This window comes from Pleurodeles waltl, chromosome 12, assembly GCF_031143425.1.
Source record: "Pleurodeles waltl isolate 20211129_DDA chromosome 12, aPleWal1.hap1.20221129, whole genome shotgun sequence".
In the NCBI taxonomy this organism is placed as follows: Eukaryota; Metazoa; Chordata; class Amphibia; order Caudata; family Salamandridae; genus Pleurodeles; species Pleurodeles waltl.
In genome coordinates this window covers 515,466,483-515,479,340 of record NC_090451.1, presented here as the reverse complement: position 1 = coordinate 515,479,340, position 12,858 = coordinate 515,466,483, and the positions used below count along the sequence as shown (strand labels likewise).

Here is a 12,858-nt window from a genome sequence, read left to right as displayed (position 1 = left end):
TATGGTTGGACAAATAAAACACCTTTTAAAGCAACTGCCTCATCTGCCCACTAAGCACTGCAGGGAAGATACAGCTTTATAGTCAAATGGCCCGATTCACAGAGGACCTCTGCACTCTTGGCAGAGGCCCTGCATTCGTAGTGGGGGGGCCCGCACTCCTGGCGGGACCTCCATACTGCATTTACCCATTGCAGAGGTCCCACCACGTGTGCGGAGCCCCCCCCACAAGTGTGGAGGCCCTTTGTGAATCAGCACCAATGTGTATGTACAGCCACACATACTTCAAACTGAATATGTTACTTACTCTGTAAGCATCTGTTCATAGAATGTGGTGCTGTGTAGTGCTTACAGATACTTACAGGGTAAATAACTGTTTTGCTTTCACTAATGACCGAGCTGACAAAAATCTCTGGAATGCACTTCTCAGTTCAAAGAAGACATTATTAGTTCACCACGAGGTTCCTAAAAAAAGGAGTTTAGTAGATTGAAAGCACACGTTTAAAAATAGTCACGGCAATGGAAGGAAAATATACCAAAATGATTCTCAGCTGCAATGTACATAGCAAATATATGTAGTTATGATTATGCAAAGCAAAGAATTAAGTAAAAATTCATCACCATAGGGCCTGCCAAGCTCTTCATCTTTCTCATGCCAGAAAGAAGATGATCCCGTTCAACTTCGAGAAAGAGATCTCCACTTTCATGGGACAAGTGTCAGGCATTCGACGTCTAATCCTGACCGAGGTCTAGGAAATTTCCCGCTACTGAGCAGGGCCATCTTTTTATATCTTAAAGAACCGGAGAAGGGCTTTCTGGAAAAAAAAAACTCCCATAAAAAAGAAATATTCAAACATGCTGGGTAGTTTAGGTCTGCTTGGAAAATAACACATTGGGATTTGGCCACTGTCCCAAGTTGCTAAATCAAAACAAATCCGTTCCCTGCCCTCTGAGTACATTCTTATCAACCAAAGCCCTTGGTGAGAAAGAACACGAAAATAAGCACAGTTTACAATGTGGAAAAACAGGGACGGCTTTAACATGGCAATGTCTAATGATACAATAAAGTCAATAGGCAGCTAAACTGAATACAAAATATAATCTGCAACTGGTGAACACTAGACAGCTAATCCATGTGCAAAGTGGTGCAACACAAAGTCAGTGATCAAAAACACATATTTCACTATAGTAACTTATTCCTTACACTCCACTTGGGTTAAATCAGGTCAGTCTTCAATAAATCTTCTATACATTGCAAGTGAGCAATGGCCTGGTATTGCTTACGTAAATGCAAGGATTACTAGAATGATACACAAATGACAACAATGCATTTTAGAATGTAGGTTGACTTTCCATAAATCTTCTCTACATTGTGAGCCAGTAAGGAGATGTTTCAGGCCCTGGAAGAGTTTCTTTAGTCTAGATTCTAAACTAGCCAGATTTTCACCATTGCAGTTTCCAATTCATGTGTATTTTCTGCTTTAACCCCTACTTGTTAAAGTGAAATATTTTGCTTCAATGAATAAGAGATTAGAAGTAAGCCTCAGGCAAACCACAATGTATTTTTGAAATGTGGGCCAAACGTATATGAATATTTCTGATTGATACTTCTACCTGCTGATTCCTCACCTTTGAATATCTCAGACACCAGACTGGATACAGAAATGTCTGATATAGCTGACTCCATCCTGACCTCAGAAGTGGAGGTGTTGTGATTTTACAGAAGCCATATAGAGCCCACCCTGGCTTCCCAACGCCAGTTCCATTTTGTGTGCCCTTTTCAACCCAGGACTCCTGAACTTTGATGTGAACACTTTTTTCCTGTCAGTATTTTGGTGCAGTACCGGGGACACATACCCACCAAATAAGACTGATGTCCATCACATACGCATAGGATGATTGCCTGTGGTGCTACATTTCGAGGCATGAATCTTCATCATGTGGCCTATACATTCGAATGAACCCAAAGGCCATCAAAGAACAGGAGGCCAATCTCTTCATGGCCTGTGTGAAGCATGACCATTGGGGTCGGCAGCAGCTAAGGGAGAGGTTTAAAAAAGGACAAGGTCTGTTTCGCCATCTCTTCCTTCCCATGCACTAAGTTCTTGAGGAAAAGAAGAGGTATGATAAGAAGAAAAGGAAGCGCTCCTTCTCCCAGGAGGTCGAAGTCCAGGTATAAGTGGCCACCTCATGCTTCACCCACAGACCTAGTTCCTCCTAACCTTCTGACTCTGGTCCTATACCATGACCCTTGATGGAGTTGCCAGCTCTAATGTTGATGCCTATCCCGCACCTTTCCCAATGACGACCCTGGTGCTGCTAGAGGCTCCTCTACCCCCTCTTCAGTTATCTCTCCTACCAACTGTTAAGAGGATGAAATCTAGAACAGAGGCTCAGCACCTTGTGAAGGAGGAACAGTATCAAGAGTAAGGGCCCAATGTCCAAAAGCAATATTGGGACACAAAATATATTCTCCTTGGCTGGGATTTGGACCAGCAATCTCCAGATAGATAAGGGAGCACTGATGATAATAAATCTCTACCCTCCTTTGATGCTTCAGATACTGTGGCCCTTCAGGATGCCAGTGGGTTGGATACATCACCAGACATTGACATTGATCTGTCTCCTGGTCTAGTACTGGGGAAATGGATTCCTTCTACGCCATACTCATGAAGATGGCTGAAGTACTAGAGTTCTTTTCCTTTCAGCTGAATATCAGCCTAACATTCTGACATATGTGTTAGTCTGCTGACACTACTGTGGAACCTCTCCTCCTCTTTAATGAGGCTATTGTAGAAGCTGTAAAAGAACTTCAGTCTAAGCCACCTTGTGTACAGTAGGAAATAAAACTATTGCACAAAGCTATAAGCATGCTGCTGCTTACCCAGTCTTCTTATCTTTTAATCTCTTACCAGAAAACTTCATGATTCTGAACTCCTCTACAAAAAAACTGAACCCTGGCACCTTTCCTACCCAACCAGACACAGGGTTAAAAAACTGGAAGGAGTGTGGAAGAAAACATTTTCCTCAGGGCAGTCTAGCACTCCCTTCCCTGAATGCTGCTTTTTCTTTGGGACATTAATCCATGCTTTTTGGGATATGGCAGCTTTAGCTGTCCTCAACTCACCAGAACATCTCTGTGGCCAGTTTGCACAGGTAATCCATGGTGGCCAGAGGGCTTCCTGCCACATAATATGGGTAGGTCTGAACACAGATGACTGTGTTGGCAGAGGCATGAGTTCTTCAGTGATGTTAAGACAGCATCCCTGGCTGCGCTCAACAGGGTTCTCAGCCTGTGTTCAGAACATGCTCATGGGTATGCAACCCTTTGATGGTGAAGGCCTTTTATGTAAGAAACAGGATGTAGCACTGGGTTGGTTAAAAAATGGGCCATTGCAAAACTAGGCTACAGTCATCTGTGAAATGCTTTTGTTCCTTTATTGGCCAACACTTTCAGCAGAGGCTTCCAGTTCAAGTAGTGCCAATCTACTCCAGTCAGTAAACAACAGCAGAACACCCTGGTTCAGCAACGCAGGGAAAGGGGGTGCGGCTGCCTGATTCAGCCTTCTTCTTACACCCCCACCTCCTCTCACACACCATCAGGAAGTAGCAGTAGATCATCTGTGAAGGAAAACATGTTGCCATTGGGAGGATGGGTATTCTCTTTTCTGTAGGCCTAGAAGGCCGTAACTTCAGACCAATTGATCCTGCAGCTTGTGGAAAAAGGGTATGCCCTTCCCTTCCCTTCCAGCAGCAGCTACCCCAAATACCTCCCCAACAATCCCTTCCATCCAAAGGTTGTATGGTTTTTGCAACTGGAGATGCCGTCTTGCTGCAGAAGGGACCAGTAGAATTGGTTCCAGAAGAGGAAAGTGGGCTGAGTTGCTACTCTCAGTACTTCCTATTTCCCAAGAAAGACGGCAGTCTTTGTCTGATCTTGGACCTCAGGCTCTTGAACTGGTGGTGCTAGTGCAGTGGTTCTGCTGGCACTGAATGTAGGAAACTGGATGTTGTGCCTCGAGCTGCAGGATGCATACTTTTGTATATCGATCCTGCAATTACACAAGAATTACCTGAGGTTTGTGGTGGGGTTCCACTCGCTCCCAATTTGTGGCTCTCATTTTTGATTGACTTTGGCACCTCAGGTCTTCACCAAAGTGATAGCAGTGGCCACAGCCCTTCTCAGGAGGTTGGCATCACAGTGTTATTGTACCTGGGCAACTGGCAGCTCAAAGCTGGTTTGCCACAGATGGTGTAGTTCCACCTGCAGGGATCACCAACACATATTGTGGTAAAAAATATTTTTGACAAAAATATAGTGCCAAAAATACCATTTACCACAATATCATGTTCTATACTTTTATTGGTAAGTACAAAAGCATTAGGAAAAAGTTATCAGTTGACACTAATATCACCCAAAAATAGACAAGAATATAATTTTTAAATATAAATAGCTTAAAGTAGTAAATGCTAAATAATTTAATATATACATTTAATATAATGTAAGTTAAATATGTTCCACTAATATTTAATACTATATATATATATAAATATATACTTAAACACACAAACATATATACACTAGAACAAAATATTTATTTTACATTATATTATTTTTATATATCTCAAATGGATTAAAGTGAAGAGGCCTCCTCGGGTTTCTCGCTGGCGGCTTTAGCCTCGGCTCCTGAGGGCAACCAGGGATCCGTTTCCGGATCTGCACCAGAGTCGGTCGGGCCACTGTGACCTTCCCCGACGACGGTGCAGACGTTGATGCTCTCGGTGCCGCCAGGACCGCATCGATCACATACTTATTGCCGACTCTGACACTGTGCCGCGTGCGGTTGCCAGCCTCTGCATGGCCGGGATCGTGGGATCCAACACCCTTGTGGATTAGGGAGCCAGCGGTCAGCTCAGTTCACCACCCTTCCAGCTGCAGCCTTTAAACCTTCCTAGACTAACCAGTCGGAGGCAGGATTTGCCACGTCACGACAGTTGGGTTTTGTAAATTGTCTGAAGGAGCTACTCCCTCCCCTTCAGGATTACCTCTCCATCCATGCCACCATCCTACACTCGGATGACGGAGGATCATGTGGCACTTCTTTGTGAGGAGGTTACAGCTCTTTTGGCCAAGGGATCCATAGAGAGGGTCCCTGTGCGAGAAGTAGGTTATGGTTGTTATTCCAGCTACTTTCTGGTGCCCAAAAAGGACCAGGGCCTCGCCCTAGCCTAGACCTCTGGTCCCTCAATCTCTTCCTCAAAAAGGAGAAGTTCAAAATGCTCACTCTGGCCCAGGTTCTATCTGCCCTGGACCCAGGAGACTGGATGGTAAGGTTGGATTTGCTGGATGCATAATTCCATATTCCGGTCCAGCGTGGCCATAGAGGTTACTAGCAGTTCACAGTAGGCCACAAGCATTTTCAGTTTACTGTACTCCCCTTTAGCCTTACCAGCGCTCCTCGGGTTTTCACCAAGATGATGACGGTGGTCACAGCTCATCTGCACATGTCAGCCGTTTCAGTCTTTCCCCTACCTCGACAACTGGCTTTTGAAGGTGGGCTTGCCCTAAGCTGTCTCTCCTACCTCTAGGCTACGGCGGACCTCCTACATTTGTTGGGGTTCACTATAAATGTGCTGAAGTCACACCTGACTCCCTCTCAGATGCTTCCTTTCATCAGAACAATTTTGGACAAAGTGCAGTTTCTGGCCTATCCTTCTGAGCATCGAGGATATTCAGGCTATAATACCGGTGTTTCAGCCTCTGACATGGATTTCAGTGAGAATGACTCTGAGGCTGCTGGGCCTCATGGCCTCCTGCATCCTGTTGGTGACACATGCCAGATGGCATATGAGGGCTTTGCAGTGGGACGTGAAGTTCCACTGGGCTCAGCATCAGGGGAATCTCTTCAACATGGTTCAGATCTTGGAGGGGACTGTGATGGATCTCCAGTGGTAGCTTTTGAACCGTGATTGGGTCAGAAGCAGATCCCTCTCCCTTCCCCAACCAGATATGACAGTAGTGACAGATGTGTCACTCCTGAGATGGGGCAGTCACATGGGAGAGGCGGAGATCAGAGACATCTGGTCTCTGGGAGAATCCGGGCTCCATATCAGTCTTCTGGAGCTCAGGGCGATCAGGCTAGCATTGAAAGCATTCCTTCCCTCTCTCAAAGAGAAAGTGGTGCAGGTGTTCACTGACAACACCATCGCCTTGTAGTACTGCAACAAGCAGGGTGGGGTGGGGTCATGGACCCTTTGTCAGGAGGCTCTGCGCCTCTGGACATGGCTGGAACATCAGGACATATCCCTGGAGGTTCAACATCTAGCAGGCTCTTTGAAGTCCAGAGCGGACAAACTCAGCCGTCAATGCCTGATCGATCACAATCGCATCTCCATCCGGAGGTGGCACAAGGTCTCTTTCTGCAGTAGGGAGGGCCTTGGTTAGATCTGTTTACCCCTGCAGAGAACGTGCAGTGTCAGCTGTTTTGTGTGTTGAAGTTTCTAAGGCAGCACTCACTCGTCAACTTTTTTCGTCTCAAGTGGAACTTAGGCCTCCTTTTCGCCAATACCACTTCTGTCCAGCGTTTTAAAGAAGATCAAGAATAACCAATCCCAAGTAATTCTTGTGGCTCTGGACTGGGCATAAAGATTCTGGCATCTTGATCTCTTAAGCACGGCCATTGATCCTCTAATCAGACTGCCCCTTTGGGAGGATCTTCTGTTGCAGCAGTAGGGGACATTTATCCACCCCAACCTGTCCAGTGTCAGACTTCTTGCGTGAAGATTGAGCGGTGGCAGTTGACAGCTTTTGACCTTCCGCCCTAAGTCTGGAACGTTATCTTGGCAGTCAGGCATCCCTCCACCAAAATGGTATAGGCCTGTTGTTGGAACAAATTTGTGGCATGGTTTACAGACAAGCCTGTTAACCCCCTCTCTATCCCTCTTTCGGAGGTCCTTTTGTTTGTTCTTTCTCTAGCCCGACAGGACTCTACTTTGGGCACCCTCAAGAGTTATTTGTCTGCCCTCTCAGCTTCCCTGAGATTACTGACCAACCCTCTTTGTTTAAATATCATATTGTTGATAGATTCTTGAAGGGTCTTGTCCATATGGTTCCTCGTTCTCCGTTCATAATGCCCTAATGGGATTTGAACTTGATTCTTACTTTCTTGATGCGTGTTCCTTTTGAGCCACTTCATAACTGTCCACTTTGGATTCTTACTCTAAAGGCAGCCTTTCTGGTTGCCATCACTTCAGTTTGCAGAAGGAGTGAGCTGCAGGCCCTTTCCGCGAAGTCACCTTTTCTTTTCCATCCATCCTGATAAGGTGGTGCTTCGTACCAGGGCTTCCTTTTTATCTAAAATGGTCAGGCCCTTTCACGTAGGCCAATCCATCAACTTGCCTACTTTTTACTCGTCCCCACATCCTTCTAAGGAAGAGGAGAGACTCCACCGCCTGGACCCAAAAAGAGCGTTGGCATTCTATCTTGATCCTACTAAAGAGTTCCTGGTGGATGATCAACCCTTTGTGGGTTATGTGAGTGCAAAGAAAGGTTGGGCAGTGCAGAAGAGAAAAATCTCTAGATGGGTTGTTCTCTGCATTAAAATGTGCTATGCTCTGGCTAAAAAGCAACCCTGGAGGGTTTGAGTGCTCACTCCACTCCGCAACAGCTGCATTAGCATGAGGAGTTCCATTCTGGGCATCTGCCAGGCAGCAACGTAAACATCATTGTACACGCTCACCAAACACTACTGCCTGGACAATTGGTCTGAAGAGATGGGTACTTTGCCTGCTCTGTCTTGCGGGATTTCCTAGTATGATTTTGGTTCGCAGATCCACCACTGGGTTTGGTATTGCTTGGGTATCTATTTTAAGTTAAGGAATCTGCAACTAGAAGTCTCTGTCAGATGAACAAGTTACTTACATTCGGTATTAAATTATACGGTAGAAACATATTTTCGTTGCAGATTCCTTTCCAACCCACCCATCCTCCCCATTCTGCAAATTGATTTCTAGGGACAGGGACTTCCTTTTCAGGGCCCAATTAGGGCGCTCCAGGATCAGCGTCCTTCATGGCTTCTCGCTTGTGGCGTGGAAAATCGTAAAAAGAAACTGACGTCACCATGCCAGGGTGCCACCTATACATGACCCGCAATGTCATATTCGGTGACCACGGCACCAACAACGGACACAAAGTTGGCCGACGCCCCCTAACGGCACGCAGGAGTACTGCTCGAGGAAAAATCTCTGGATCCAGAGTAACGCCTGGGGGATATTCTAAGGTAAGGAATCTGCAACTAGAATTCAGGCCTCATTACGACCCTGGCGGTCATCATGGTGGCGGTCGGACCACCACCAATGCGGTGGTCTGAGTGCCATATTACGATTGCGGCGGTGGAACTGCGGTCGGACCACCAGCACTGCCATTTTTGTCTACAAAATGGTCTGGCGGTGCTGGTGGTCCTAATCTGCAAGGGCGGTGTTGCAAGCAGTGTCGCCCTGGGGATTATGACACCCTTCTCCACCAGCAGTTTCATGTTGGTAACGCCGCCATAAAAAGGCTGGCGGAGACGGGATGCAGGGTGCCCCGGGGGGGGGGCCCTGAACTACCTATGCATTTGCATTGGCAGTGCAGGGGTCCCCCTGGCCAGCCACGTTGCAGTGTTCACAGACAGTGAACCTTGTGATGGGTGCACCCTACGCACTACAGCATTGCAGCCGGCTCTATTATGACCCGGAGACAATACTTTAGGCCGTTTCCCACTGGGCCAGGGGGAAACTCGTAATGGCCCCGGTGGGGAGGCTGCCACACTGGCGGCAACCTACCCATCGGAACTTCAGCGGACGGGCTTTTCCGTCTGCCGAAGTCGTAATGAGGCCCTATGTCTCTACCAGATAATGCATTACCAAAGCTAAATAACTTGTTCATCATTGGTCTTTGTGTGTCTAAGCAGACAAGGTTACTTCAGTCCATACGTAACAGGCTGGGAACTCTGGAGAAGGAACTCAAAATCTTGGAAGACCTTTATACCAGACCTCCAAATCCAAATAATAGGACAAAGGTTCATAATGTACTAAATCCCTGGGCATATATGCCCTAACAAGCAGATTTGGGGAGGGTGAGATTTCCAGCTGCATGCTGGACATATTGGAGATCAATAGGGCTTATGGCACACAATGTGCGGCGACACCCAAACTACTGGGGCCTTTCTTAGAGTACCATGAGGATCTGTATGCTACCAAAGACAGAGAATTGACTAATATTTTTCCGGGGCCCACTCTAGTCTGGTTGGAATCTCCTGAGAGGGAGCCATTGATCCAACCTCTTACCACAGAAGAGACAGTACAATTAAACACCTACCTAACGATAAGGCCCCAGTGGTTGACATGCTTACTACAAAATTCTGTAAAGAAATATACTGACCCAGTAGCAAAAATTAGATTAAATGACAATGTATCTGCAACATCTCCAATCACCAAAGGTACTAGACAGAGATGCCTGTTGTCCCCATTGCTATTTGCAGTATCGGTGGAACACCTGGCCTTTTTAATTAGAGAATCACATGCATACAAAGGGTTATGGTTTGATGGGACTGACTGATATTGTATGCGGCTGATATTTCATTATATGTCTGAGAACCTTCTTTTAATATCTCCCCTTGTCAGGAAGTTATAAAGTTCGGACTCTAGTCCGGATTACTAATTAACTGGAGGAAATCCCAATGCATTCCTGTTACCCTTAAAACTGCTTACCCCAGGTTTGACTTCCTGCTGGAGTGGTGTGAGGGCCGTGTTTGCTATCTAGATATAAATATACATTGAAGGGCAGAGAGTAATTCAAGACAAATACAGGCCAGTGGTGGAGAAAATAGAAGAAAAGGCACTGCAGTGGCATACGCTGCGTTTATCATTGGCTGGAAAAGTGGTTGTTGTTAAAATGTCCTTCCTTTCTAAATCATTATATCTTTTTGCAAATATCCTCATCCCCCTTCCAAAAATCTTTTTACTCGTTTCCGTTCTGTACTTCCGAGATTCAGTTGGGCAAGTGGACAGTCCCTTAGCTGCTGTGACCAACAGTGGGAGATACCTTGGAACAATAGGCATGGGCTTATACATTGTAACTTCCTGGGTCGCCTCCACTACACCTCAGTTGGCCTTAAATGTATAGGGTTATAAGTCAAGTCGAGATGCTCTTGGTGCTCTAGTGATAGAGCTGATTATATTTACCCCTCATGGCTATTTCCCCCATCACCCAAGTGGCCTGAGGGTGCAGGGTTTGTGCCCTGTAAGAGACCTGTATAGTTATACACTCCCTGGTGAAACATTAGCTCTAATTGGTGGGGACTGCGGCCCACACGCAAACTTGAATCGTATACAAAAAATGCTTGGAATCACAACATAAGGTGCTTATAGTACTGGAATGGGTAATGTATGAAGACGTTATATGATAAAGGGGGGCCTACCACTATTAAATCAGCAGAATGGGCATTGGGGCTAGTATAACTTGTTGAGTACATTGTGAAAACGTAGCATCATTTACATATAATATCCATGTAAATGAGAGAGCAGCACACTGGAATTCTTCAGAAAGTTGACTCGCAGGTGTTGATCTATCATACTGTACTTTGCCAAAGGTATAGAAATCTAACAATTTGGTTCAGCTTTTAGGGCATGATGTTTGAGTAACTCAGATACTAAGAATCAGTTACTACCTTTTTAAAAAAAATGAATGGATAAAAGGAGAGGTGCACAATCTCCATTTAACTTAGCGGTATTAAGCAATAGTGTTAAACCTAATTTAAAAATGACAGTGTAACAATAACACATAGCCTGTTGTTTGCACATATTACCCCCTCCCTTCACCCACATTAGGGACCTCATTTAAAGTTTGGGGGATGGAGTGGTGTCTGTTGAGATGGCAGACGAAATTACCTCTGCCATCCAGAGGGTACTCAGCTCGCTGAATTTACAGAAGGACTCTGATCATGTGGATAGCTCTACATTGGAAGGAACCTCAGCTGCAGTGGCTGCTGCATATGTCGGGGGCGATGCCAGAGGAAACATAAAAAAAATAAAAAAACACTTTCCTCTGCTTCCCATCTCCTGTTGCCATTTTCTGCTGCCTTGCCACTATGGCACAGGCTCCCCAGCAATCCTGGTGCTGCTTACATGCTAAACATAGCAAGTAAGCAGCATCAAGATTGGTCTAAGTGGCAGTGACTGCTGCTCAGATGCAAGCCTGGGGTCTGTGTTGTTTTTCCAGCCTGGCTGGGTAGCTAGGTTGGAGAAACCTATGTGTGCATGTGTGTTTGGCTGGCCTCAGATGGCCGGCCAAACACACATGTGCATTTAGTTCACTCTCTCCTCTGCCCTCCCCCACTTCCCAGTGGCCCTGCACCTGCTGGTTGAGCCAGAAAGCTATTGTTTTATTTATAATCTCCTAGCTCAGCTAGGGGGGTGATGCCCCTCCGCCACTGCAGAGGAGCCACCCCTGAAACAAACTCCGAAGTGAAGGTTTGCTCCCATGGCTTTGGGGCCTTTAGTGTTTATTTCCTGTCCCTCACTACCAGGTTTTTCCTTTAGCTGATGATCAGGAGAAAAAGGCATTAAACCATCAACCCTAAATATGTCCTTCAATCAATAATGCCTACTCCATCAGACCATTGGAGGACATATTCCATTAACAAATCCAACTGAGGCTCTCTTCACAGAATATTTAAGATCTGCTCGTCTCAAGCAAAGAGGGAGAAAGCAGCACATGAGAGGGGGAGAGCAGCACATGAAGGAGAGAGTAACACATATGCACATGGGCAGATATTTGGTGGGGATAATCAAGAGGGAGAGAGCTGGAAAACACACTCACTCTTATGAAGTGCTTAACCAAAAAGGAAAAAGAAATTCATTACATGAGTGTTGGAATGATGCAAGTCAGCCAGTGAAAAGTGTGGTAAAGAAGCTCTGCTCTGGAGAAGGATACAAAGAAGAAGAGGAAGACAAGCCATTGAATAATAAACAAACAAGAGTGACATTAAAGCCAACTAGTGGTAAACTATGGACAGGCTTTAAGCTCACTGTAGGTTTTTAATAAGGCCACAAACAGGCTTGTGCTGCCTGGTAGGTGAGATCTGAAAAAAGGGAGACCATAACATTTGCACTAACCACTGTTGACATGGGACAACTCCAATTTGGGACAGTGTAATTTTTCACCAGTAGCTACAACTGCTGGTGGAGACCTTGACCCTTGGCATAGGTAAGAGTATCCCAAAACGGTTTTCACTTTTGTTTTTGTCAGTGTCTTGTAGAACAAAGGGCAGGAATCACACACACCTATTGTACCTTTTTTATCTATTTTGAGGATGGGAAGGATAGATCTGATTCTTTGGGGACTCAATTGTTAGCGTTAGATTTTGTCAGAAGCTGGATGGGGATTGTGTCCTGTAAATGGAGGAAATAAATTTTAGAGAGAATGAGGGCATGTGGGGTTACAGATGAATTAGGTTGACCTTCAGTCTGCTCATTCTATTTGGAGACTGAGGGGGTCATTCCGACCCCGGCGGTCCTTGACCGCCGGGGCCAGGGTCGGCGGGAGCACCGCCAACAGGCTGGCGGTGCTCCTGAGGGCATTCTGACCGCAGCGGTATGGCCGCGGTCAGAACCGGAAAACCAGCGGTGTCCCGCCGGTTTTCCGCTGCCCTGAGGAATCCCCCATGGCGGCGCAGCTTGCTGCGCCGCCATGGGGGATTCCGACCCCCTCGCCGCCATCCTGTTCCTGCCGGTTTCGACCGCCAGGAACAGGATGGCGGTGAGGGGTGTCGTGGGGCCCCTGGGGGCCCCTGCAGTGCCCATGCCAATGGCATGGGCACT

At 46.3% G+C, this 12,858-nt stretch overlaps 1 protein-coding gene across 1 annotated transcript in view; it reads left to right on the top strand.

Moving 5' to 3' along the window:
* The window catches only part of CNGB1 (cyclic nucleotide gated channel subunit beta 1), a 1,925,718-nt gene that overhangs the window by 1,291,427 nt on the left and 621,433 nt on the right, over window positions 1-12,858 (top strand). The window lies entirely within an intron of this gene.